A 27,466-nucleotide genomic window follows, 5' to 3' on the forward strand; every position below is an offset into this window, starting at 1 on the left:
CTGGCTAGAGATTTCTCCAATTTTGTGTTATGTCTGGAAATGCAGAATGTGGGTATCTCAGACTTTTTATTTTTGTCTTTTCAAGGTCATTTTTAGTATTCTGGGTTTTATATACACCCCTGTAACATTTGGAATCACTTATTCAATTTCACCAAAACAGTCAGGATTTTAAAAAATATATTATATTGAATTTATTTAAAACATGGATATCTGCTATCTCAATGCTAGCTATATATCAACATAAGATCAACTTGTATTTGCATTTTTAAATTTGCATTTTAACTCATAAATGTATTACACTTTTAAAAGTATAACTTTCACATTTCTTTGTCTAAATTTATTCCTATATATTTTATGTTATTACCTAATTAGTTTAATTTTATGTTTATTTATATGCTATTAGTATACAAAAATACAATTGGTTTTGTTTGTGAATTACAAATCAGTTTAACATACAAGTTCTTATGCTTCTTTTTTATTACTTAGAATTTTCAATATACATTGTTATGTAATCTTCAGTTAGAGATGGGTTTAATTTCAAACATAGATGCCTGTACTTCTTGTGTTTGACTAATTGCTCTTGCTTTAAATTTGTTGATGAGAAGTATTGGATTTTTATCAGTGTATATTTTTAGATTAAAGATTTCTTCTATTACTACTTTATTGGGTTTTTAGTTTTGAAAGTGTATTGGATCACTAAAAATACTTTTGCCTCAGTGTATATGATCATTTGGTTTTTGTCTTTTATCCTATTCCCTTAAGATACTGTGGTGATATATTTTTATGTCGGAAACTTCTGGGATACGTGTCAACTTGATGAAGTATAAACCTTTCTTACGTGTTGCTAACTGTTCTATTAAATAATTTTTGTCACGTACTCATCATAGACTTTAGTGTATAAGTTTTGTAAATGTATAAGTCACCACTTGTTTTGGTGACTGAGCAATATTATTTTATAGAAAAAGTTAGCAAATATTGCCATTTACTATTTAGAAGGACGTTCATAAAGAAGGGTAATAATCTTTAGAAAATTTATAAAGTTCATCTTATCTTGAACTCATCTTCATTTAAATTTTAAAACTATATTATTATTTTAACATGATTTTATAGGTATAGTCATATTTCTACTTCTTTTTGAGTCATTTTAGTTACCATGTGTTTTCTGGAAATTTGTCTCCATTTAGTTCATCTAAATTGTTGACATATAAATGTGAAAAACACTTTTTAATTCTTTTTAGATTTGTGAAGTCAAGGACTATGAAATTATTTACTTTTATTGGAGGCAAATAGAGTAGAGGAATGAAGGGTTAGGTGGGAGAATGAAGTCAAGAATTCGTTGTTCTGTACCACAAAATTTGTAAAAGAAAGTACAGACATGGTTGAGAATGTTCGAAGAGGTGACACTTATCATGAGTAATTGTATTCTTAATCTGCTTTGTTATGTGGCATCTCTTTGGTACAATTACTTAGATAATACATTTAAAAAAATTCCTACAAATTTCCTGAAAAGTCTCTCTACTGGGAATTTGACTTGATTTACTCTTGGAATTTAACCTTTATAGCTCATAGAGATCATTTTTTTTCCTTTTTTAATTTGTATGTTGTTTTAAACTTAGGTTAGTTACTGACAATTTTCACAATTTAGGAGATACTACCAAACTGTTCTCTGTGAAGATGGCATTGCTCTGAATCACAAAATGTTCATGGTCATATCTTGTGACCCTCATACTACGTTTATCCTCAATGAAAGACACATTTTTGAACATTAACTTTTTCACAGGTAATATCAGTGGACTGAACCAGATCTGCTCATAGTGAATAATTTCAGAGATCATTAGTTTAACCATAATAAAACAAATGAATATGTTGGCTCTTATACAGCAAATGCTTCAAATATTGAGAAACCTTGAGCAATATAAGGAAGGCTCTCTTCCTTTTTCTTTGAAAAGTTATGAAATATGTAGATATCAATATGTATTTGTATGGTTTTATTCTGTAAATTGTAATTCTTTACATTTTCTTGACCTTTTAGCATTCTTAGGTATTTGAAGTCAGGATCTTGTGTTTGCTAAGCTGGCACCATACAAATGAGCTCTACCTCCAACCCTCTTTCCTTTAGTTATGTATGTAAGATAAAATCTCTCTTCCCAACTGGTACATACCCAAACCACCTACATCTAGAATTTCTTCCTTGCTACAATCTCTAGCACATGTTATAACTTTCAGCTTCACTTTGTAGAAATGGAATACCATGGACTTTTCTGCTCAGGCTGACCAGGAACTGTAATCCTCACAATCTAAGCCTTTCATATAGTTTGGGATGACCAATACTTGCTACCTGGCAGCTGATTTGAGAAGGAGTCTTATAAACGTTTATGCTTAGTCTTGCTTAAAATCTTGAGCTCAGTCTTCCAAGTAGCTAAGAATGAATGTAGAAGTGAGCCATTAGTGCTTTACTTGAAATTTTATAACTCTGTGTTTGTGTTTTAATTTAAAGAGAAAAGTTACATTTGCACATGCAACCTGCTATCAGGGAATTCACACTTGGATGCTCAATACAAAATGTTAAATTTTGGGCTGAGAAGGTGGCTCAGTGGTAGAGCGCTTGCCTTGCATGCCTGAGGCCCTGGATTCGATTCCTCAGCACCACATAAGCAAAAAGAAAAAAGCCGGAAATGGCACTGTGGCTCAAGTGGTAGAGTGCTAGCCTTGAGCTGAAGAGCTGAGGGACAGCGCCCAGGCCCAGAGTTCAGGCCCCACGACCGGACCCAAAAAAAAAAAAATGTTAAATTTTTAAAATAAAAATGATAGCCTAATCATAGTGTTATGTTAAGCTTCTTCCTCATACTATGAAATACTAGTAAATAGAAATTAAAATGACATGACAAAATAATGTTGACATTTCACCCTTAGAAAACATATTCTGATTTTGAAGATATCCCCATCTCAAACTATAAAATAAGTATTAAGTCTAGAAAATGAGTCTCTCCATGAAAAAGTTTTATTAACAGACTTATTACTTATTTTTCAGTTTTCTATATATTTAGATGAGTTTGGTCTGCCTCTTCTTTACTTCCAAGAGACATTACCAAAATTTTACTCAGTCTTCAATATGAATTCTGAATGAAGTAGTTTTTGCAGTTTGAATACTATACAAGTGTTGATTTGATACTTATAGATTTTAGCACTGGAGATTTTCTGCTGAATAAACCATACATAAGTAACCTACTTAGTTCACAATTATAACCCTCTAGAGGATTTTTCTCCTCTTTGGTAGATGACCAACATGTCACCCTGGCATGGTGAGTATGAAGTTGCACACAGAACTAGATATGACTTCTAGTAGTCTGGAGGCAGGAAAAACAATTGACAAAGACAGAAATTGAAGATTACCATCCTGCAAGATGAATGAGCCAAACATGCCTCATATTAACTATGGCTGACATAGCAAGGTAGAAGAGAAGCATGAGCAACTTTTGACAACCCATAGTTTGCACTCCTGACCACTGTGGATCTCTGTGATTATCTCCAAACAAAATGACTGTGAGTAAAAGGCTTACATACACTTAAATTAAACACAGCAGGGTAGTAGTAATCTCTGTTTGCATTTTACTTTCTGTTAAGAAGGAAATTGCTTGGACTTGGAACATTTCATTTAATGGCATTTTTAGTTACCTTTTGTACTTCTAATGCCATAGTCTAAATTCACTCCAAATTACCCAGTAAGACATAGGAAACTTTTGTCCTTTTTTGTTTATTTCTTTTTAATTGCAGTAGCTTCCTTACCAATTTTACTAAATTAAATGTGTTTTAAAGCATCTCAGTTCTTGAAACTTAATTATCCCAATCACTGGGTGAAGTATAGCAAACAATACAAACCCCATTTATGTAATTTATTTTGCAAAAGAAAATAATGGAATGCAGTTGTGCTAATGATATACACGTTTCTGTATTTTCCCCCCCTTTTCGACAACAATTTAGCAAAACCATGTCATTTAGAAACAAAAGCTTTAAGGGCATTTTGCGGTTTGTGTTTATCCATTCTGTTTTGTGAAGGAAATAAAGTGTACAATATTGTTTGCATTTTGAATATCATGAAAGATTCTGTTTCTCTGATTTTACCCTCTATTAATGGATATTATTGACAGTTATTCACAATAAATTATGACTAATGATTACGACTTGTCATTGTACTGTGTAAATAAATAGATCTCTATGTAGGTACTTTGATAGTTGAGGTATAATTCACTATATCCTTTCCAGACCACATATGGTCTGGAAAACTTTGGTTTAACTCAAATACAATAAAACAATCTATCACCCCCATTTTTTGTTATCATAGGGGAGTTTTGAAATCCTGAGGCCTGTGAAAATGTATTATTCCACATGTATACTCCTTATGAAACTCCATTACCATATTAATTCAGTGAATTTCTCTTTCTGCAACATTTGAATGAAAGGTTAATTAATTATCTTATGTTATCTATTGGAAGGTGGATTATGCTATTGAACCTAAGCCCAAAAGAATATTGCTAATTGAACATTGCATACTTGAAGGACACACACACTTGCCAAAAAGGCAATGAATTTTGTTTAACTGTAGCCAAAACAATTAAAACCCACTCCAAAAACTAAAAGCATCTCAACTAAACAAGTGTATATGAGTGTATATACAGCAATGTATGTATATGTACATCCATGACAATACATACACATATGTAAATAGATAGGTTCTGGAGAGAATTCTGAGGTGTATTTCACTTAAAAATTGAATTAAAGATACAGAATGAAAAAAAAAAACCAAAGAAAACAAATGTTAGCTTGCAGAAGAAAGTGACTGTAAGAAAGGACCTGTTGAGTTTTTGGACTGCCCAGATTTGCAATTGTAGAAATCCCATCAGAAGTTTCAGTCATCATGATTTCTCAGTGGGAGCCATGAATCCTTTCTTTTATGTCCTTTAGTGCTCCTAACCTTAGTGCCCAAGCTTTATGGGCTGGCTGTATGGCCTCCATTCTGGAAGAACTATGATCATAACCTCCTCACTGACTGTGGTGGAGCATCATCCTAGATGTGTATTTCATTTTACCAGAGTGGTGTGTGCTCCACATACTACAATTGAGCAGCAGAATTTTGATTCCTTTCTATTTCCATCATTAATTTCACAAGGGTAAAACGTTTAATGACAACAAAATAGCCAATAGCTTATATCCCAAGCCTCTTAGTTACTTAGCTACTTGTCTCCATTATCATTGTAGAAAATAGAAATAATGTTATCTACACCCATGATTACAAAATGTGAATATTTAACATCTCAACCTCCTCAATATAGAAGTTCAGATTCCTCAGGATGACTATCTTAGAACAAAGCAAACATCTTGTTGGATTTCATTTAAATTTGCATTCTTTCATAATTAAAATCACAACTGAATTATATATTTTTAAAAAGGTTTTATGGCTTTGCAAAGAAAGGTGAAACTTGTACAAAAATGAAAGATGAAATAAGATTATGGCCATGAATGAAGAGGAAAATCCAGATGTATTAAGTACAACTATGATATCCCACATGCATATTTATTTTGTATATCAAACAATTAAAAATTATATCTAGTGTAATAAATTAAAATTAGTTTTCCTATTAGCCAGCATGTGTTTATTTATGTAAAGCTCAGAAGATCTGAATTTCAACTTTCCTCTCAGGTTTACAGACATTTAAGCACATTATTAAGAACTGTGATTATTCGGCACACCAACACTCAGGTATCACCCAACTTCATTACTACCTGATTAATTAACCTGTTTAAAGTGTGAAAGTTGGCACATTGTCATTAGAATCCATGGGAATAACTAATGAGAAACTATGAAATAATTTGTTCCTCAATTAAAAACCTGAACGAAGAGGTTTTATCTCATTATTCTTGCTTCCTGTTATCACCTACACAAAGCCAAGAAGATTTTGCAGAACTTACTGTCTAAAAAGAACAGGCTATGTAACATCTCAAGGAACATTTCACAGATCTTTAATAAAATGTGGTGTTACTCAACAGCAAAAGGTAAGCCAAGAAAGCTCCTGGGATAATATATTCCTTATAGAGCATCGAGGTGAAAGCTAGGCACCTTTATCTCCTACCTGGCTCAGGTATAAATAGGCTTTCTGAGAAAGAAATAAGATAGAAGTAATCTATTTCAATTTAGGTCTGTGTAAAGAGACTTTGGGGAAAAAATCACAAGAGGTAATTAGTAGTAGAGTACTATTAAATTACGACATTTCCATATATTAAAAAAAGCAGCCCCAAGGCCACATTTCTGTCAATGTGACTGATTTTATTCAGTGGCCACATCATAGCATTATTCAAATTGGAAAAAGAAAGAAGATTATAATTTGAATTGTTTTTCCTTGAGCACATTCGTGGATATATATATATATATATTTATATATGTATGTATGTGTGTGTATGTATATATGTATATATATATATATATATATCATGTAGCCTTGTTGGAGGATCAGAATACTAACTTAAAAAGTTTGTAGTGCTTATACATTGACCTTCCTTCCCATTAGTTATTCATAGAGTGCACAGTGCCAATGAAGTAAATTTTGATTGTTTAACATTAAAGAAGCCAGAGGTTTTCCTTGGAGGTAATGTGAACAATCTTGCTTGTGGTGATTATTTTACATACATCTTTCCAGTTAGTAAGAGTCCCAAGATCTAAACCATGGCAGGATATAGACTATAGAATCCATCCAATGTAAAGCTAGGCATAAATGAATGCAGATGTTAATTAATTGGATATTCCTATTTAAATTCCTTGAAATATACTCAGGATCATGTCTCCTACTTCCTTTTATAAATCTTTAAGCTGAGGCCACCCACATTTAGTGAAGGAAATCATCAAAGATTTAAAAAACACAAGGGTATTTTTCCAAATCAAGATTTTTGAAGATAACTACAAAGTTTAAAATAACAAGATTTAATTAATCCAATTTAGAGAAAAATGTTCCATACCTGTTTTAGACTCTAAGCTTCATAATTTTATTAAATTGAAAAACATTCTAGAAAAAGAGTAGAGGACAAGCTGTTGTTAACACATTTAAATCCTTGCTTCATTTTCTCAAAAAATTTCCACTGGCAAATAATAAAAACTGAGGAGTCAGGGTAGTATGTATTTTGTGATATTTATTGAACATTAATGTCATGTCTATCTAGATATGAGGCATTTCATATACAAACTTCATTTATGTCTGGCCATCTTAAATATTTGTATAATGGGTCAAGATCTGAAATTCATTAATGTTCAACGCTTTCTCAGATGATGATGATGATGATGGGGTTTGAACTCAATGCATGGGCATGTCCCTTACATTTTTTACTCTGATATTTGATTCTCTACTACTTTAGCCTTACCTCCACTTCAGTCATTTGCTCGTTAATTGGGGATAATATTCTCCATGCTTTTTCTGCCTGGTCTGGCTTTGATCTTTAGATCTCAGCCTTTCTGAATAGCTAAAATTGCCAACCTGAGCCACTAATGTCCAGAGTTCCATCATACTTTTTATTTTGATAATAAATTCTAGAAACTCATTTGATATCAATTTCTTCTAATCAACAAATAACATTAAAAGTATTAAGTAACTTGTTAACAAATGCCTAACTATACATCAGCATATCTCATTTTTGAAGATATTTACTGAATTGTGATGTAAAATTAGATTGATAGTCAATTATAACACAGTAAAAAAACTAAATGTAGAAATCATATCTCAGACATTCTTAAAAATTATATCAATCACAGTTTAAATTCAATGACTAATAATGTAGTTAATATTACAGTGATTAGTCTAAATCTGACAAAAACAGGAAAAAAATGGGAAGGTGGCTCAGTGGTAGAGTGCTTGCCTTGCATGAATGAGGCCCTGGGTTTGATTCCTCAGCACCACATAAGCAGAAAAAGCCAGAAGTGGCACTGGGGCTCAAGTGGTAAAGCACTAGCCTTGAGCTGTAGAGCTGGGACAGCGCCCAGGCCCAGAGTTTAGATCCCACTATCAACCCTCCCCCCAAAAAATATATATACATATATATGTATAGATATATATAGTTTGTAAAAGCAAAATGATAGTTATTTTAATAAAATATTATTTGCCACATAAAAACAAAACATCTCCTGTGACTTATTTGTATGAGATCAGATGTTTAAATGTATATATTAGTCTAGAGTGAAGTAAAAAATTTAAAGCTACCAATGGTATTTCAAAGTGAAATTCACATTTGCATTGGAGTAGCATGAAAAATAATAAGGATGCCTAGGTTAAAGAATTTTTTATGAAAATATTTCTGTAATTACAGTGTTTAAAAATAAACTAAAGGATTATTTTTATTTTCCTTTTTGGGTAAAATTTAAACTTTTTAAGTTATGATATTCTTTTTGAAAGGAACTATATTAAGAATAAATGCTTAGATTAAGGTATAAAATAGTTTAAAACTGGATAAGTCCTAGGCCTAATTATGTATCATGGGAAATGAATAAATAACCCTGAATGGAGTCTGAAGATGAATAAATAAAACTGAACGGAGTCTGAAAACGAACCAAAGATAGAATTGTCTTAGACAGAAAAAAACCATAGTATATGCAAAATCATAACCTTTCACAAACACTATATATATCCAAAACTAATAGTTATATATTTTAATGAGCCAAAGCATTTTAAATGTAATTTCTCAGTTATGTAAGCTTCCTTCTTAATGTAATTTGCATGTACTAGTAATCAAATATATATTGAACTTGCCAGCACTGAAAAATCTGAAATAAGTATTAAGTAATCAACATCATTCCATTGAAAATATTATTTTATACTTGTCATCAATTTTATATTTAAATTGTTATCCTGCTACCTTACTCTACCTATCACTTATTCTATAAGGGTAATACTAATGTCACTGCATTGTTACCCTTTCATTAAAAAATTTCCTGAGTAACAGAAAATGGGTGTCTATCAGAGTGTCATGCAGAAGATCTGAATTTCTGAGAAAGTTTCTAATTTATTTTTATGTCACTAGTGAGAAGCATGTCTATTGTTGAGTCTGTCTGGACTACAGAACTGAAAGGAATGAATTAGTTGACTTCTTCCCTTTGTTGTTTCCCAACAGCAGGGGTCAGGTTTTAGTTTATTCACAAACACTGAAAAGGAACACAAACAAAAGTAAATCAATCTAAAAATAGTCCCCACTTCTCACTCTACTGCTTCTAACCAAACCAGGTTTCCCCATCCCACCTCCCTTATATGTTGGTTAAGGCATGAATATCTTCCTAAGCAGTCTACAAACCCATCCAAGAGCTCCTTGACCTGGTCATTCTCCTTTACCAGACACAAATGCTGGAATTCAACATAACTCGTATGAATATAAGGGCAATGCAGTATACCAAGGGAAACTTTCAAACTTTCCACTCTCTATCTACTATAAATTTACATGGGAAATCAAAGAATTTCTTAGTTAGAGGGAGCAATCCCCTATCCTGTATAAGAGAACACTGAACACTATCATAAATGTAATCAGGGATATTAAATCATGATCATAGACTTTAAAAGATGTTAAAACACCATATTATGGAATATTTTCAACACATGGAAAACTGCAAGCAGATAATGAACACCTACAGGCCTGCTACTTGGTTTAAATAACTATTTTGTTGTGAGTAGTTCTGCTTCATCTACATTTTTTTTTACTTTTACTCATCATATATTATTTTTAAGCAAATTACATATGTCATCTCAAATTATCTATAAATTACATATGAATATACGTTTACATATATATGTCTAATAGTTATATATAAATATGTAGATATATTACATATATGTAATGTACATATATGTTCTACTTAATATATTTTATAATGCATATTTTATATATGCATATATACATATATATATCCCTGTTTATAAAGTTATGGTCATACCTACAAAGCAGCAGTAATTCCTGAATAGAAATATAGTTAAAATTCAAACTGTTTTGATATGTTTTGGTGTAATCACACTTGGCATGAGGATCTTTGTTCTTGTATTTCTAATACTGCAGAGAAATTTCTCTCCAGTACAGTTGTTAAGACCCTTTACAACTAGCCATGAAGATAAACTTTCATGCTGTTTGCCCTATCAAAAGCATCAACATCCTATAGTGGCTCAAGTAAAATCTCTTTTTCTTGGGATCCTGCTCCAACTAGCCCTCTGATATCTTAGGCATCTGTCTCTCCAATTTTGTGGCCATGTATTCATAATATATATAAATATATGTATGTATTTATATATGTATTTATATATGTGTATATATAAAATATATTCATATTGCATTCATTACATATATAATATATTCAGATATGTATAATTAACTATATACATATATATGTAAATATATCTAACAGATAGATAATAATTTCTGAATGAAGCCATATTATACTTTAGAAGTATTTTAAAATATCAAATGACAAGCCATTTTAAGTAGTAATATATATATATATATATATATATATATATATAAAGTTTATAAACTACTTATTTTCACTAAGCCAGATTAATTTCTTCTCTCTTTTATGAAATGATCAACTGTTTTCCTATTCAAAGGTTATTCACCTTAAGAAAATATTGGCATTACTCATGAATAGGTGGCTTGCTAGATTGCATTAATGACTTCAGGTAAACTATGAGGAATGTTTGATCTTTACTACATGTATTCACACTGTATGTTTGGAAAGAATGTCAATACAATTAGATCATGTATGAAGTAGGTTAATGTAACCCATAGATATTATGTATCCCAGTTATTTTCCATGCTTTGAATGGTGTTCCACAGATAAGATTCAAACTAGAGGTAGGTCATTCTTATACAGGAGCAAAGAGCTATTTATTTTTGAATTTGTACTCTCAGCTTTCTACAACTATCAATTGTAGAAAATCTTGTTTGGTTGGTTGGTTGGTCGATTGGTTCATTGGTTCATTGGCTGAGTTAGTCTTTTTGTAAGCCATACTGTTGCTATCAGTCATATGTGAATAGCACATTAACTTAATGAGAGGAACTCTCTCAATCAGGATTAGTGTGTAAAAATGGACAAGTGTGACTTGATAGAGTAAATGTGCTTTGTGGCAGTAAACGTTCTTCCAGGTGCTGCACAGGAACATAGGGGTCTGTGAGTGCAATTAACTACTCCAAAAAGCATTCTGCCCAGTGCTATTCTGACATATCAGATTTGTGACAAGATGTTGCCTTTCTAAACTCGCCTAGAAATGCTGTTTACTGAAGGAACATAATTCCAGGCTTTAATGCATACTCTATTTACTAAGCAATCATGGAGCTGTCATGGGGATAGGATATCAATTGGAGTTTAGAAACAAATTAAGCTATTTAACTTTTGATGTCAGTGCCCTCCTCAACTCTTATTCATTGATGAGAAACTGTTTTCAGTCTCAAAGGTGATGTTATTTTCTTTGAGATATGGAATTTTTCTTGAACTCTCCAACAATATTTATGTTATTTGTATATGAAAAATCATGGAATTTTCCACATTTTTAAAATTCTTGTTTGTCTGTTTCTTCTTTAAGTTGTGATGTTTAAAGAGAGTTCAAAACAAATCAATCTCCAATACATAAGTGATAAAAATATGCAATGCAGCTAAAAATATTTTTCACATAGGTGCTAGTTGGCTGTGGTGCTTGCCTATCCTGACCACCCAGGTTGACAACACCATGAACTCCAGGTTGAGCTGGGTAAAATTATTGACCAGTTTTCAATTCATTAAGTCCCATTTACAAATCTCAATTTGTAATGTACATATTTAGAAGACTCTACCACTGTAATAGAACAGAATTTACTTCTATAAAAAGAAAATAAAGCAAAAAGAAATTTTATGTCTATGGATAACTTAGGAAAAGACTTTCAAAAGTGGAAACTGACATTTTTGAAGGCAAAAAAATCTATGTTTAAAGAAAATTATCTTCACACAATGAAAGCCTGGTAATATTGTTTTTCTATTTAAATTTTTAATAATGAATTTACTTTGTGGGTTTGCTTTAATACAAGTAAAATAATAGTAAGTTAGAAATTTAGTAATACTTCAACTGCCTGAAAAATTCCACAACACGGACATTTTCTCCTTGTTTTCACTGACAACCTTTTTGTTCTGTCTCCAGTCCCAATGTTCAATCAGAGTTTATTTTCTTAAATACTTTAGACGATTGAGCACAGTCCTGTGCAGAGAACACAGTAATTCAGTTCATCAGACAACAAAGCCCATTAGCTGACATATCCTAGTCACTACTAAAAGGCAAAGATAAAGGAAATGCACATCCATATCCTTTTATAATTAACACACAAAGCTTTGAGTGCAGATTACAGTAGGATTATTGTGAATTAAAGAAGTGCATTTGATGCTCATTTTATAGATTTCTTATTGCTTATTATACATATCTGAAATATATATGCATTCATTTATTCCATAAGCATATAATTGAAACAAATAGCTATAATCCATTTATATCATCTGAAAGTAAAAAGATTATGTTGTAAGCATCTTTGCATCCATTTAAAATCTAATAAACTAGAAGTTATATTGCTCCATTTCCTGCCTTGTCTTTAAAAACAAAGTTTTTGTCTCTTCATGTAGACTGAATTTGCATGTTTTTTAAAGTTGAATATTTGTAAAAACAATTTAACTTTAAGGTAATACACTATGTTACAGATGAACTTATTCTGAAAACTATAACTTTCTGGCTACTTTTTAACTACCAATCCATTTTTTAGCAGTTATTAAAGTGAAATTCACATAGCATAAATTTACTCATTGTAAACTACTTAGTGATATTTACTACATCCACAGGGTTTTGAAATGAGAACTATCAAGCTCCAAAAAATATTATACCCCAGGCTGAAGGCTTGTGCCTGATAAGTAAATACTGAACAGGGACCTTACCTTTACCTGGCAACTAACAATCTATGTATCTGGGTCCTGTGTCTGTGGGTTTATTTACTATGGTAACTGCAGAAAAATAGCAGCAGCAGACACTATTGGCATCTTGTATCTAGCTTCTTTCTTTTGGGATAATTCAATAGTTACTGTTTTAATTCTTTTTGAGGAAATTTTCATGATTTTATAAGGTATTTTGATCTCTATTTTAGAAAATGTTTTAATGATTAAAATGAGTATTTTTACTATTCATAATTCTCTAAACATTGCTTTATTTGAGAGACTTTTTTATTTTTACTTTTGCCATCAGTTTAATTTGTGATATGGCCAAATCTATGTTTTTCTTTCTCTTTTCATAGTAACTTTTGACTTCACATTTTGAAAATTTGGTATAGACAAAAAGCATTTCCCTCTTGCTTTGTTTCCTGGGATTATAATTTGTCAAGTTATATACTTTTCTGATGTCAAAATTCATTCACTTGCTATTTCTTCAATACTTACTGAGGACACACATTTATTATTAATATTCTTTAAGATAAAGGAGATTCAAGCTCTAATATGCAACTTTTATCCTCTGAGTACAAACATTTCTTCTGTGCCTTCTCAATGGATTGGCTCTAAAATGGGAAAATAATATTGCAGTAATATTAAGTAGCAAATTTGGGCCAACATTATATAAAACAATGTATTGTAACTATTTGTGTGCTGAGTGTACAGTGTGATCTCATCAAGCTAATTCAATGCAAATGATTCCATATGGCATTCTATTTAACTCTCTTAATTGCTTTAAAGTATATGTCATTTTAACTTGCTTTGTATTTTTAACCATGATTTTAAAAATATATTTCCTTTGCCTGTCTGTTTCCTGAGCATTTCTGATTTTCTTTTTATCTAACCATTTGACTTTATCAGAGCCCCAAGTTTTTCCAGAGTTGCACCAGAATCACTCATTCATGAAACCATTATTTTATTAAACTTTTACTGATGATAACAACCCTCATACTTCAATCTGGAAAAACTGCTTTGTAATCCGTCAGAGTTTCACTCTGATGCTACCTTTACCACATGTGCAGAATTGTATTTACTGTTTTCTAGATTAGATACACTCATTTTGGATACATGTTCTCATTTGTGTGGATATTAAAATGTTTCCTTATGGGAAAAAACAGTGGAAGATAAGGTTTTGGTGGCCTTTTTGGTTATAAATGTTTATTTTTCTTTTACTTGAACAACACTTTCTGTAGATATAAAATATTGGAAGCATTTTACCTATTCCATCCAATATATGGTAAGGTAAAGAGGAAAATTATAATGTCAGTATAAATTTATTTTTATAATTGTTTGTACCATTCATATCTCTAAGATATTCTGTTTATCTGTAATGCTATAAACATTTTCAATCATGTGTATAATCCTAAATCCTTTCATCTTCATTGAGTTAAGAAGATATAATTCTGTTAGTGCATATATCTTATCGCACCTTTTCCCTAGTTTCTATTTGTGGGTACAAGTGGACATGATATCACCATGTTTTGTGTGTTTTTGTTTCACACTTTACAATTACATTCTTTTTCGCTTTACTACTTGTAATGGATTTTTTTCAGAATTGTTTTCAAGATCTCTATTTTTTTTCTTTCTGTCTGATGACAGTTTTTGTAATAAAACATTTGTGCTCTCCTAAATATAATACAGCTTTATTTAGAAAATTTCAGTTCTCTGGTGCATTAAGTTCTTGGCCAGTAATTTTTGTTAGAGATTCCAAGTGATAGTGATGAATGCACTCAATGTCTTCACTTTGTGATGAACAGTACTTTATGTAGGTCTTAAGGACACATCCAAACTTGTGGCAAAGTGGATTTTAGTTTAAGACATCAAATGAAGTAGAGCCATTTTGGTTATTCTGACTTCTCATATATTTTTTTAGTCAGTAGGTATTTGGTTGATGGCCTCGGTATAAGCTGCAGCCTTGCCTCTGGGGGTGCCATTAATTTAGGTCCTAAAACTTCTTCAATATTTGTTTAGAAATCCATCACCCAGTATCAATCTGGTTTAGTCTTTCATGGCTTTCAAGTTGATTCTTAGATGTGTTCTTCTCAATCAAGATGAAAACCCTGTATTGCTATCTGAAGCTACTATCCACAATCCTTTCCCATACTCTAGATTTCTCTTCTTCAGTTCAAAGTTTGTTTTATATTTAATCATTACAAAATAAATGGGGTATTCTTTTGCCTAGTTGAATTAATACGAATTTTAATAGGCTGGTGGAGAATCATCTTGGCTATCAATTTTACCCTTTGAACAAATTTTAATGAAAAAATATAAGTTATTAACCCACAATATAGTAGATCAAGAAAACATGTCAGGACTTTTGCACAGTAGCACTTTCTAAATAGAGGAAAAGAGAATCATCCTGGAATTTAACTACAGAGAAAACTGTAGCTCTGGTTTGTATTCATTACACATTCTTTGGCTTGCTGTTGGTTCATGACTTTGCCATAATGACTTTTTTAATTGAACATTGCTGGTTTATATTTCCTTGGGATTCTATGTTTCTTATGTAAAGAATTATTACAAAGCATCCCAAATCTAATATTGGGAATATATGTGTGTATATATATATATATGGAATAAGGTAATATTATATTAGAATTACATTAAAAATCCCAAAGTATTCATATTTTTTAAAAAATCTAGTAGTAAGGAAGTCTCTATACATCAGCTAAACTCACTTAATTGGTAAAAATAAGGCCAGGATCTATATATTTCTATACCCCTATGGGAAAAATGAATTAATTACAATCTCTTATTTAGAGTAAAAGGGATTGAATTTCTGTCAAAATATTCTAAGATGTTAACAAAACTTTCAGGACTGTCAGTTATTTAAAATGGTTAATTTATTTTCTTTTTTCAATAAATTAATTTCTTATTTTGTAAATTAGAATGATTAAATGGCTACATGTTGATAGATTTTAATAGAGACAATTTGTTTCTAAATGTGCACATTAGGCTCAGTGATAGAGCACTTGGCTTGCATGCCTGAGGCCCTGGGTTCGATTCCCCAGCACCACATAAGCAAAAAGAAAAAAGCCGGAAGTGGCGCTGTGGCTCAAGTGGTAGAGCGCTAGCCTTGAGCTGAAGACCTGAGGGACAGCGCCCAGGCCCAGAGTTCAGTCCCCACGACCCAACAACAACAAAAAATTGTTCTAAGAAACAGGAAACCTCAACAATTCGGGTGCTTGTGATTACATATCACATATTGATATAGAATATTATATCAATACTTTCAGGGCCTGTTTTTATTTTGAAATAATATTTTTCCTTATGCAACATATATATTACATCAACATAAGAATAGATATCAAATATTTTTTTTGTAGCTCCTGGAGCTTGAACTCTGGGCCTGGACTCTGTCCCTCAGCTTTCAGCTCAAGGCAAGTGCTCTACCACTTGAGCCACAGCGCCAATTCCTATTTTGTTTTTATTTACACTGTGCTTTCTTCAGTTTTAACATTTTGAGATAGGACTTCATAGCATAGTCTGTGCTCATATTGAATTCCTACTGAATTAGCCTCCAATGCTATGTATCACTTGCTCAATTTCAATAATAAATTTTAAGTGTATTTCTGATTGCAAATCTATTCCACTTGCAATTTACTCCAGAGACTATTTAGAGGCTCACCACAAGCAAGTAAACATTACTCACGTAATTTCCATACCATTTCTTCATTCGCCTCTTAACAGCTCTACATAAAGTCTATGTGTATGCTTCAAGCAACATGAGTGAATTTAAAAACTACCTCAGCAGATTCTGTTTGAGATATAGGGGCAAGAGGGTGGGGAGAAAGGGAGTTGAAAGGGAACTTGGCCACAATAAAATGAAATTATTCTAGGATGTTTTCCCAAATGAGAAATTAAAAGAAGGAATAGTGATTATAATAATGATAATAATTAAAGAGAACCAGTAAAAATTTACTCAAGTTGAAAACTGTTAAGAAAATAATAGGAAAAAATTACTCTTTTCTCAGGAGAACAGTTGTAATGAACACAAGAAAAGGTTAGTTAAGCTATTCTTTCACAATCTTCCTCTCTTACTCATGGGATCCTTGTAGAGTGCCAAATCAAGTCTTCTCAAATCTTAAATAAGTACTTTCTTTGAGCCTATCTATTAACTGAAGCTTTTCTTTCAAAATTAAATAAAATGTGATGAGAAAATAGTAAGTTAATAATAATGTTTGGTATATTGCCCCAATAGAGGTATTTGACAGAACTATGTGATTAAGGTACTGATGGTTTGAGCATTTTGTATAAACACTTCATAGAAAAAGAACATTTCAAATATTGAATCCTAGATAATAATATGGGTGCCAATGGATTTTGGAGGAAAATATACTTACTTTGATACATAAAAATAATGAGATTAGCTGGGCACCAGTGGCTCACAACTTGCTCAGATCTGAGGATCATGGTTCAAAGCCAGCCCAAGCAAGAAAGTCTGTGAAGCCTGTATCTATAATTATCACCAAAAAAAACTAAGTGGTGATGTGGCTCAAGTGGTAGAGCGCTAGCCTTGAGCTGAAGAGCTCAGGGACAGCACCCAGGCCCAGAGTTGAAGCCCCATGAGCAACAACAACAAAAAAGAGATTATTATAGAGTGGATTGACCATATTAGTAGCATACTAATGTACATACTAGCTGATGATATGTAAAATACACTAAAACAAAACTTGAATTTTTCTCATCATAGTTTGGGACCAAAAGTGTTTTGAATTTCAGGATTTTTCATATTATACTTTTTGAATAAAAGCAAGTTTAGGCATGAATGATTTGTTGCCTACACACCTAGGCTATATACCAGCTGAAGGTAATTTCGTATAATAATTTTAGTGCACCTGTGTTTTAACTACAACCTGTTACATAAAATTAGCTGTGAAATTTTCCAGTGTGGCATCATTATGGTGTTCAAAATGTCTTGGAGCTTAAAGGATTTCAGATCTTAAACTTTCATATTGTGAATTTTCAATCTATATAAGATTTCCTCCAGCTATTCAGTATGGCTATGTTTTCTTATAATTGAAGGCGGAAAAAAACCTAGTAAATACTATCAGACCAATTTAAGATTTGTATAACTTTATACATGAGAAAAATGATACAACTACATTTTCAATTAATATTCCTTAAATCCCTGAGTACATATTTAAAGTTTGAATTGAAGGTGTGAACTTAAAAGGAAAATATTTCACAAATGTATTCACTGGCTTCATTATTCTAAAGCTTTTGTCACAATAGTTCAGTGACTTGACAAGTCATTGTAGGCTAGTCAGGATATTGGAGATATGGAGTGGGCAGTGGGGTTTGGGTGGACTGGGAAGACACATACCTTCTCTACAGAGATGCCCCACTTTAGGCCATGTTAGTTGAGAAGGACCAAGTGATCATATGTTGCTATCTTTATATAAAATTCAGTACTTCACAAAATAACTGATTTGTTTTCAGTTTTAAATAGCTCTGAAAATAATGTAATAATAGATACAATGTTTATAATATTATTTTATTGTAAAGATGCTGTACAGAGGGGTTACAGTACATGAGCAAGGAAAAGAGTACATTTCTTGTCTAGCATTTTTACCCCCTCCCTTGTTCTATTTGAAACCTCAACAAATTATTATTTTAAAACACTATGTCCTTAGATCCTTTTTTCTGTGTTTGTTTTCTTAACAGAGAATTCTGGAATCAAAATTGGCATTCACATATCACAACAGTCTATTTTCAAGAGACATTAAATCCTAAAGTAGATTTAGAATCGTATACCACATGTCTAGAAAAGACACTGGCTTATATTTCTGTAGGAAAAAAAAATTACTAAAACCTCTTATTTGCCTAAATGCATAAATATGCTCTGTCTCCTTGAGGATATTTCTTTATGTTTGGCAAGAACTAGGTAATACAGGGCTCTGATGGGAGTGGAAAGGCATGAGTTTGATCAATGAAGTCAATTATGGCCCCATTCCAAAGGTATCTAGCCTTCGTTTCAATGATGCATAGTTGCTGGCACACCTGACATGCTCTCCAAATCTTTTCAATAAATAAGCAGGATACTTCAGAAGTGCATGGGCATGTTTCATCTCTCTCTCTCTCTCTCTCTCTCTCTCTCTCTCTCTCTCTCTCTCTCTCTCTCTCTCTCTCTCTCTCTCTCTCTCTCTCTCTCACCCTCCCTCCCTCCCCCCCTCTCTCTTCCCCCAACTCTCCTTTCATCCCTTGTCTTCTCTCTCCTCTCTTCTTTTCAGCTCCCTCCCTTTTACAGCTTTTCTGGGTCCCCAGCTGATTTCTTTGCAAGGTTAGTTGCTAATACATTCCTAGCACCCATGCATTATTAATGCTCACTGCTCTCCAAGGTGGCAGTGACAAATAGGAAGCAAAACCTACTGACTAGTGGGGAATGTACTTTTTAGTCACACTTGAATTTTTCAATCCATTCTGCTTGTTGAGGATTTTTCAGTAGTTTCTGTGTCTGAATATGCCTTTATATCCCTCTTCCTCCTTCATCTTTTCCCAGCCTTTGAGACTTCAAATCTGAAGTCATTCAAGTAGCAGAGGAAGGCTTATACGTTGGGCTTTGCAAAAGAGTAGAGTATAAAGGTACTTACAAATTGTAATGGTCTTTGATGATCCTCAAAGCAAGGAGTCATTGTTTCTCCTGAATGTGTTGGATTTTATTTCAAACATTAATACAGTCTACTATTTTTAAATAGATTATGCTAAATCTAGTGTTCCCAGAAATAATACCAAGCATGTAGCATGAAAAACATTGATTTTTAATGTGCAGATTTATCTCTTTCAGATATAAAATTGTATCTGATAAGTACATTCTGAGATGTTTCTTGTGTACTATAAATTCCACTAGCAGTTTTACTCCATTCATCTCAGAATTACTTCACTTAATGTATCACACCTTTATACATGTGCTGATGAGCTTGTAGAACATGTGGTTTGAAGCTGAGCAGAGTGGCTCAGGCCTGTAATCCTAACTACATAGAAGGTTGATATTGATAGAACTGGGATTCTAAGCCAGTCTTGATAAAAACTTCAAAAGAACCCCTTCTCAATGGATAAATATGGCTGAAGTGGTGCCTATCATCCTTGGTACAATGGGAGGCTGAGATTATATTCTAGACAATCTCAGATGAAATAAAATTACATCATTCCATCTTAGTTAAGAAGCCTGGTTTTGAACTTTACAACTTTGGTGGGGTGGGGGGAGGATTGGTTGGGGAGGCAAGTGGAGGCTGGGAAGGGATGTGAAGGGTAAACAAAGAAGGAGGCTGCAATGCTTGATAAGAAATGTACTCCTTATCTTGCCCATGTAATTGTAACCCCTCTGTACAGTATGTTACAATAAAAAATTAAAATTAAAAAAAAAGAAGCCTGGTTTTTTACAGCCTGTTACCCTGATGCATAAAATAGGAGACTCACATTCCATGCCTGCTCTCAGGCAAACAGTGAGACCCTATTTCAAAATAATACCATATGAAATAATATTATATTAACAATGCAAAGCCTTGAGTTCAAATCTGAGCACTAGAAAAAGAAAATACACTATCAATATATGAATATTTTTCATAGTGAACAAAATAATTTTAATTCCCTCAACATCTAGAGAATGAAAGAAGCAATGGTAGCATTGTATTTTTTTTCCTAGGAAGGAAGGAAGGTATAAAATATATTTCTGGATTTATTCCTTCTAATTAATATCTATATAAAATATTTCACATTTTTCTACTTAATATTTTTTACTTAATACTGTAGGTGACTTCTATATATTATCATTAAATATGACAAATGTTCCACAAGACAGCTGTTATTCTACCTGCTTTAAAATTAAAAATATAATCTGAGACAGTGGAACAAGTTTGCAGCAAATACATTAGTGGGAAAACTAAAACAGAACTAAGTCATTGTGATGTCAAATCTTGTGCTGTCCAACACATTAGTATCTCCATTTTAGAAGGTAAATTCCTTCACTGTAATAGCATTAGATTTGAGTTGTATGTTTGTTTAGTAATAACAAGGGCTCATGAGACTATGGTTTTTATAAGTTCATTTATAGGTGGATAACATTGACTTAAACCCACTTAAAAAGAGTTTTCAAACATGGATAATTGGCCAAAAAGCATGACTTTTAAATACAAGTTCTGTTAGAGCACATTATGTGCTTAGCTCTGCCACGTGTATTGAGCCATGAAAGAACTAGCTGAAGTAATTAGTACTCTGTTAAAGGTGAGCGTTAAATTAATACTTACGCATAATTATAGGATCAGGTATTTTACAAGTGAAGAGTTCAAGTAAAAGAAATCTCTTGGATTTGCCAGCATGAGAAATAAGTAAGTTGGGTATCTTAAAGTGAATATGATACAATGTAAGAAGAGTTATTTACCTAAACATAATTCTTGTACTGCTTTTCCACATAACTGATAGCATCAGGAGGTATTCTTGTATATTCAGAAACCTTCTAGAATATTTTTAGAATTTGAACTTTGGAATCATTTTTACAATAAAGGTGAAATTAGCATGGTCATTTTCAGATCAAAATACATACTTTCTTTTTGTTTTGTTTGTTTTCCTACATTATTATCTGGAACTCCAAATATTTCTATTTTAGTATCAAAAACATTTTCACAGCTAGGCATTTGTGTCTTACTTGTGTAATCTACATAAGAGGCCAAGTTCTGAGGTTCAAGGTTCAAAGCTAGCGCAGACAGGAAAGTCCGTGAAACTCTTACCTCCAATTAACCACCAAAAAAACTGTGGCTCAAAGTGGTCGTGCATTAGCATTGAGCAAAAATCTCAGGGACAATGCTCAGGTCCTGAGTTCAAACCCCTGACTTTATTAATCAAGTAATAAATGGTGTATGATAGGTTCTGAACCACTGTTAGAAAATACGAAATGTCATTTTCCAATAGTGATACTAGAATAACAAGACCTAGTGTTTGTAGTTGTGACCCCCAACCCCCCACCTCTTTGAATATATATGTGTAAAAAATCCTTTTAAATCACTCTAATTATACCTTAACTGTCAATCCAAACCCTACTGGTTCACACTTGTGATCCCTGGCTACCCAGAAGGCTGAGATCTGCAGTGTTGTGGTTCAAAGGCAGTTTGGACAGAAAAATCCATGAGATTTCCTCCTTTCTTCTCTTTACATTGTTGTCACATGCTCACTATCAAGCAAGAACTTGAAGTTCACTTTTTACAGAGAGCCTAACTCTAATGATGATTTTTCCCACTTCAGCTGTCTATAATCAGAATCTTGTGTTTCTTTATTTTACTGTATTGTAATGTACCTACAAAGCTGTATTAAGTGCTATTGAGTGTCTCTACCCCCATCCCCGCATAGACCCTCAAACCATAAGCCTTATGACTATCTTATATCCTGTAAGTCTGTGGTGCTTGAACATATTTATCAAATCAATGTGTGACTCGAGGTTGGGAATGATGGCTTAAAATCCTAGCTATTTGTGCAGCAGAGAGCTAGAGAATCTTGAGGACAGTCGGAGGAGAAATTTAGCAAGAAAACATCCTAACCAACAAGCCAGATTACATTTTAGACATAGCTAGGAAGACTTAGGTTCAAGGCTGGCTCTAGGCTAAAACTACAAGATATTTTCCAAAAAGTAACTAAATAAAAAGAGGCCTGGGGGTTGTAGCTCAAATGGTAGAGCACCTCTTAAAAAGCATATATACTGTACTGCTCAAACACATATACTGTCATATACATATATGACATACATACATTCATAGTGGGATTTTCCTCAGCTCAACTAGCTTTCTTCCTTTCTCATGTTTGTAAGAAAAGAGCAGCATCCCTGTGGCAAGTAAATTGTTCTGATTTCTCAACTCTCAGGGTTTTATTAGAATTGTTAGAGTGATTAAGAAAAGTAAGAGTGATTAAGAAAATTAAGTTTGAAATACATAATGAACTAAATGTCCTAATGTTTAATGCCTTGTTCTTCAAAATTCTTCCAACTAAACACTCACTTGCAGTTTATTATCTGATCTTAAAAATGAAACAAGGAGCCGGGCGCTGGTGGCTCACGCCTGTAATCCTAGCTACTCAGGGGGCTGAGATCTGAGGATCGTGGTTCAAAGCCAGCCCGGGCAGGAGAGACCGTGAGACTCTTATCTACAATAAACCACTAGTAAATTGGAAGTGGAGCTGTGGCTCAAGAGGTAGAGGGCACACCTTGAGCTGAAATGCTGAGGGACAGCACCCAAGCACAGAGTTTAAGCCCCACGACAAAAAAAAAAAAAAAAGAAAGAAACGGAAAAAATACATGAACATCATGTGTGTAGGTGTTTCAAACCTATTGATAAGAAAAATACCTGCTGTTCTTCCATGGGCAAACAGATATGAGAGAAATGAGGGAATGTAGAAGGTGTATGAGAACAAAATGACAACTGGTGCATATTGCCCTAACTTGGGTGTTTCTTGAATTATTTTCAACCCTTTGCTACCTTTTTCTCTCTGTTTCAGCATCCCGAATGTTCTTTCACTAAAAGCAAAGAGTTCAGGTACACAGAATGGCAAATAAAATCTATATTTTTAAATTGTTATGTGTGTAGATTTAATCATTACTTATCATGATTCAGATATTAAGAAATCATCACTATTAAAGTGTCAATAAAATGGAAAACCAAGGATCAGAGCAGAATGGAGCCCTATTCTTTTCAATTCTCAGAAGCTCATTTTATTTAAAGCTTCAAAATATTAACTATTAACTATTAACTACGGGTGTTACTTTGTAAACCATTGTGCCAAATATCCCCCCAAATATCATCATAACTTCAAGGAAAATTATCTAATGTTGTCAAACAACAATATTTATTGCTAGGAAGAACAAAAGTTTGTTTTTCTTTTCTTTCTTTCTTTCTTTCTTTCTTTTCCTTGATGTTCAAGTCTTATTTTTCTTCAGTTATGGTTTTGTTTTTGTGGGTTTTCACCCTATAGTTATAAATGTTCTCAAGTGCAGACACATCAGAACTTGAGGCAACTTTGAGATATCTCTTCTACACAAAACTTCAGTAAAAAGAAAAAAACTTGAATGAAAACAGCAAAGAAGTCAGTATTCATTAAGAAGATACAATATTGACAAGCTATCTTACCTCTAAATTACAAATATCTGCATATACTTTTGAATGTTATGTAATTCTACTAAGTATGTGTGAATGTGTGTGGCATTTTTCTGCTCCTCCCTTTTCTATCAGAGGACACTATTCTTCAGTTTCTTTATCTATGACTCATCCAGGCATAAATCGGGATGGATAGATGGAGGAGAGAGAGAGAGAGAGAGAGAGAGAGAGAGAGAGAGAGAGAGAGAGACAGACAGACAGACAGACAGACAGACAGACAGACAGACAGACAGACAGACAGACAGACAGACAGAGAGGGAGACAGAGAGACAGATAGAGACAGAGACAGAGACAGAAGTACTCAGAGAAACAGAGACAGAGACAGAGACAAAAAGAGCCATTTGTATATTCACAACCACAAAAACCATGGGTTTATGAAGAAAAGTAATAAAATAAGCATTTGAAGGAGACAATTGTAAAATATGCTATTCATATGTAGCTTGATGTGTATTTATCAAGAACATTTCTTTCCTAAGTGAAGTTTATTATACAAGTCCTTGGAAATGTTACAAAGTATTGATCCTAATATCTGTCAGCATCCCATTTCTTCTGATTTATGTTTTTAAAGAATGTATTCTGATATTATTTGCAAGACTGGCATATGTATCTGCTAAAAGTTACCCAGTTTGAATGTTTTTCTTTTATTTAAGGTAATAGCACTGATTTTATGGTAACAACAATGTTAACTTGGGTAGGTGATATTTATGTTAATTGAGCAATCAACTATATATAAAAATATAAAATCAACATACACCATGCAATTGTATGTATTCCTTAATCTTTACTGTACACCAAAGGGACTCACCACTACTAGCACATACCAGAATTAAGTAGTGTATTTCCAGAGCCCAAATCCATTATGAACATATAATCTTTGGCACTCTGGATCAGCTGTAAAGTGCAGAAGGAACACTGCAGACATGCCAAGAAATTCTCCCTTCCTTAGGTAAAAGGTTTAATACTATATTTATCCTGCATTTAACCCAGTGATTTTTGTCATAATCTCAAGAGAAGATTCCCATTTAGTTAATAAATTATTTAGTTCTTATGATTACTTTAACATAACAGAGTTGCTTATACACTACCCAATTGCTTGTGACCTCTACTTGAGGTGCTTCAGGTACTTTTTTATTATTTCTGAGGTATGTCAGACAACATTTTAAACTTATCAATAAAAATAAAATGATACAGTGCGACTATATGAGTTGGTCCAGCACATGGAGTTGTATATAACTATAATACAAGGGGTTACTTTGCAGTATTTAGGCCTCTATTTGTACATATTACACTAGCAAACATAATTAGGATAATCATACAATTTATGGTCCAAGCTACAATAATTTTGTGAGTTAAAGAGGCATTATTAATACCCCAAGAGAAAAGGCATTAAACTGGATATGTTTCATGACAAATAAATGGTCACTAATCTCATGATACCACCAAGGAAAGCATCACATTTTAGCTTAAATTTGCCTCGATCACTGAAAAAAAAATACATACTTCAGGGAAAAATCCAGTTGGATCTATGTAAGCTTACTAAGCTCTAGACAATAAATAGGAATGAAAAAAGGACATGTTAAGTTTGTGCTTTTCTCATTACAATGTGTATTATATTACATAAAACAATAAAATCTAATAATGTCTGGATAAATAACTTTATATTGTCTTCCATCTAATGTTAATTATTTATTAAGGACCTTTATAAAGCACTCGAACATTCATTAATATCATCCTTCATGTAATTATTGACTAAGAATTATTAATGTTTTGAATATTGAGGAACAAATGCAAGGGCTTCAAGAATGAGGAAGATAAAGGGGCAAACTTCAAGAGGTGACAAAATAGTAAGAGAAACATATCATAACAAAGAGTATATGTCTAATATTTTTATTTTTTAACTTTGCAAAGATTTTCCTCTTTTAAATAGTATTTAAGGATATAAACAAAGAATTTTTCATTTAATATGACAATTTATGAGGATATTTTAATCAGTGTCCTTCCATCATTCTCCCTACACTCCATTCCATTCTCTCTGTCCTACCCATCTCATTATGTTACCTGGTTCTATTAACACATAAGTGCTAGCATTTTACTAGTCCACTATTCTTCTTTCCATTCATTTGCCCCCCTTCTCTTAAACTTCACCTCCTCAAAAATAACCACGTTTCAATTTGCTCTGGCATATACCATACATGCATTAGTTATATTGTGCATATATGCATTTTGTCTCCTTTATATGTTTTTATATATGCTGATATTTTAGATCTAACTTCCAAATATGAGAGAACACATTGTTTTTTAATTTCTTTATGGAGATGAAGTGATTATATAAATTTCATGACTTAGCTAAAGTCACAAATACATTTTAAACTTCACAGAACAAATTGTCATTATCATGGTCTATAAAACTTGTTAACTCTACAAACATTGACAATGAAAGTATTTCTTCCAAATTAGGTGATATGTACATTTTTTTTCCTTTTACTTAGTGTAAGCTGTTCCACTTTCTCTCTCATTCTCTCCCTCCCATCGCTGCCTTTGAGTTGCTTACTTTACTTTCATCAATGTCCAGTGCAGCTGATGGACCCCTCTGCTGTATTTATCATCTGTTTCCTTCTGATTCTGTGCCCTCCTCCTAGCTTCCCTTATATGTGCACATATATATACCATATGTGTATATAAATACATATATACCTATATATATATACCATATATATGGAAATAGATATGGCATATACATGAACAAAAAGTCATCTAAAAACAAAACAAGAAATTAAGAAGAAGATCTTTGTTTCTTGAGTCCTATTTACTTTGCCAATCTCATTGTATTTTGAATTTAACATCCACATATCAAGGCGACTACATGCTGTTTTTCTTCCTTATCTTGGCTTATTTTGTGCAACACGATTTGTTCTAGTTCCATCCATTTCCCTGTGAATGCCATTATTTTGTTCTTTCTAATGGTTGTGTAATATTCCATTGTATATAGGTACCACAATTTATGGATCCATTCATCTGTAGTGGTGCATCTGGGTTGTTTTCATATATTGGCTATTGTGAACAGTACAGCAATGAACATGGAAGTGCAGGTGCCCTGTATCTGGTTCCTGTTGCTCAGTTAAGATGTCTAAGAGTGATATGGCTGGGTCATATGGAAGGTCTATGTTTAGTTTTATGAGGAACCTCCAGACTGCTCTCCAGAGTGATTGTATTAGTTTACATTACTACCATCAGGGCAGTAGGGTTCCTCTTTCTCTTCATCCCCACCATCATTTGTCATTGTTTGAATTTAGGATAGAGGCCATTCAGACTGGAGTAAAGGGTT

This window comes from Dipodomys merriami, unplaced genomic scaffold (assembly GCF_024711535.1).
Source record: "Dipodomys merriami isolate MVZ:Mamm:240054 unplaced genomic scaffold, mDipMer1.0.p SCAF_1, whole genome shotgun sequence".
NCBI lineage: Eukaryota > Metazoa > Chordata > Mammalia > Rodentia > Heteromyidae > Dipodomys > Dipodomys merriami.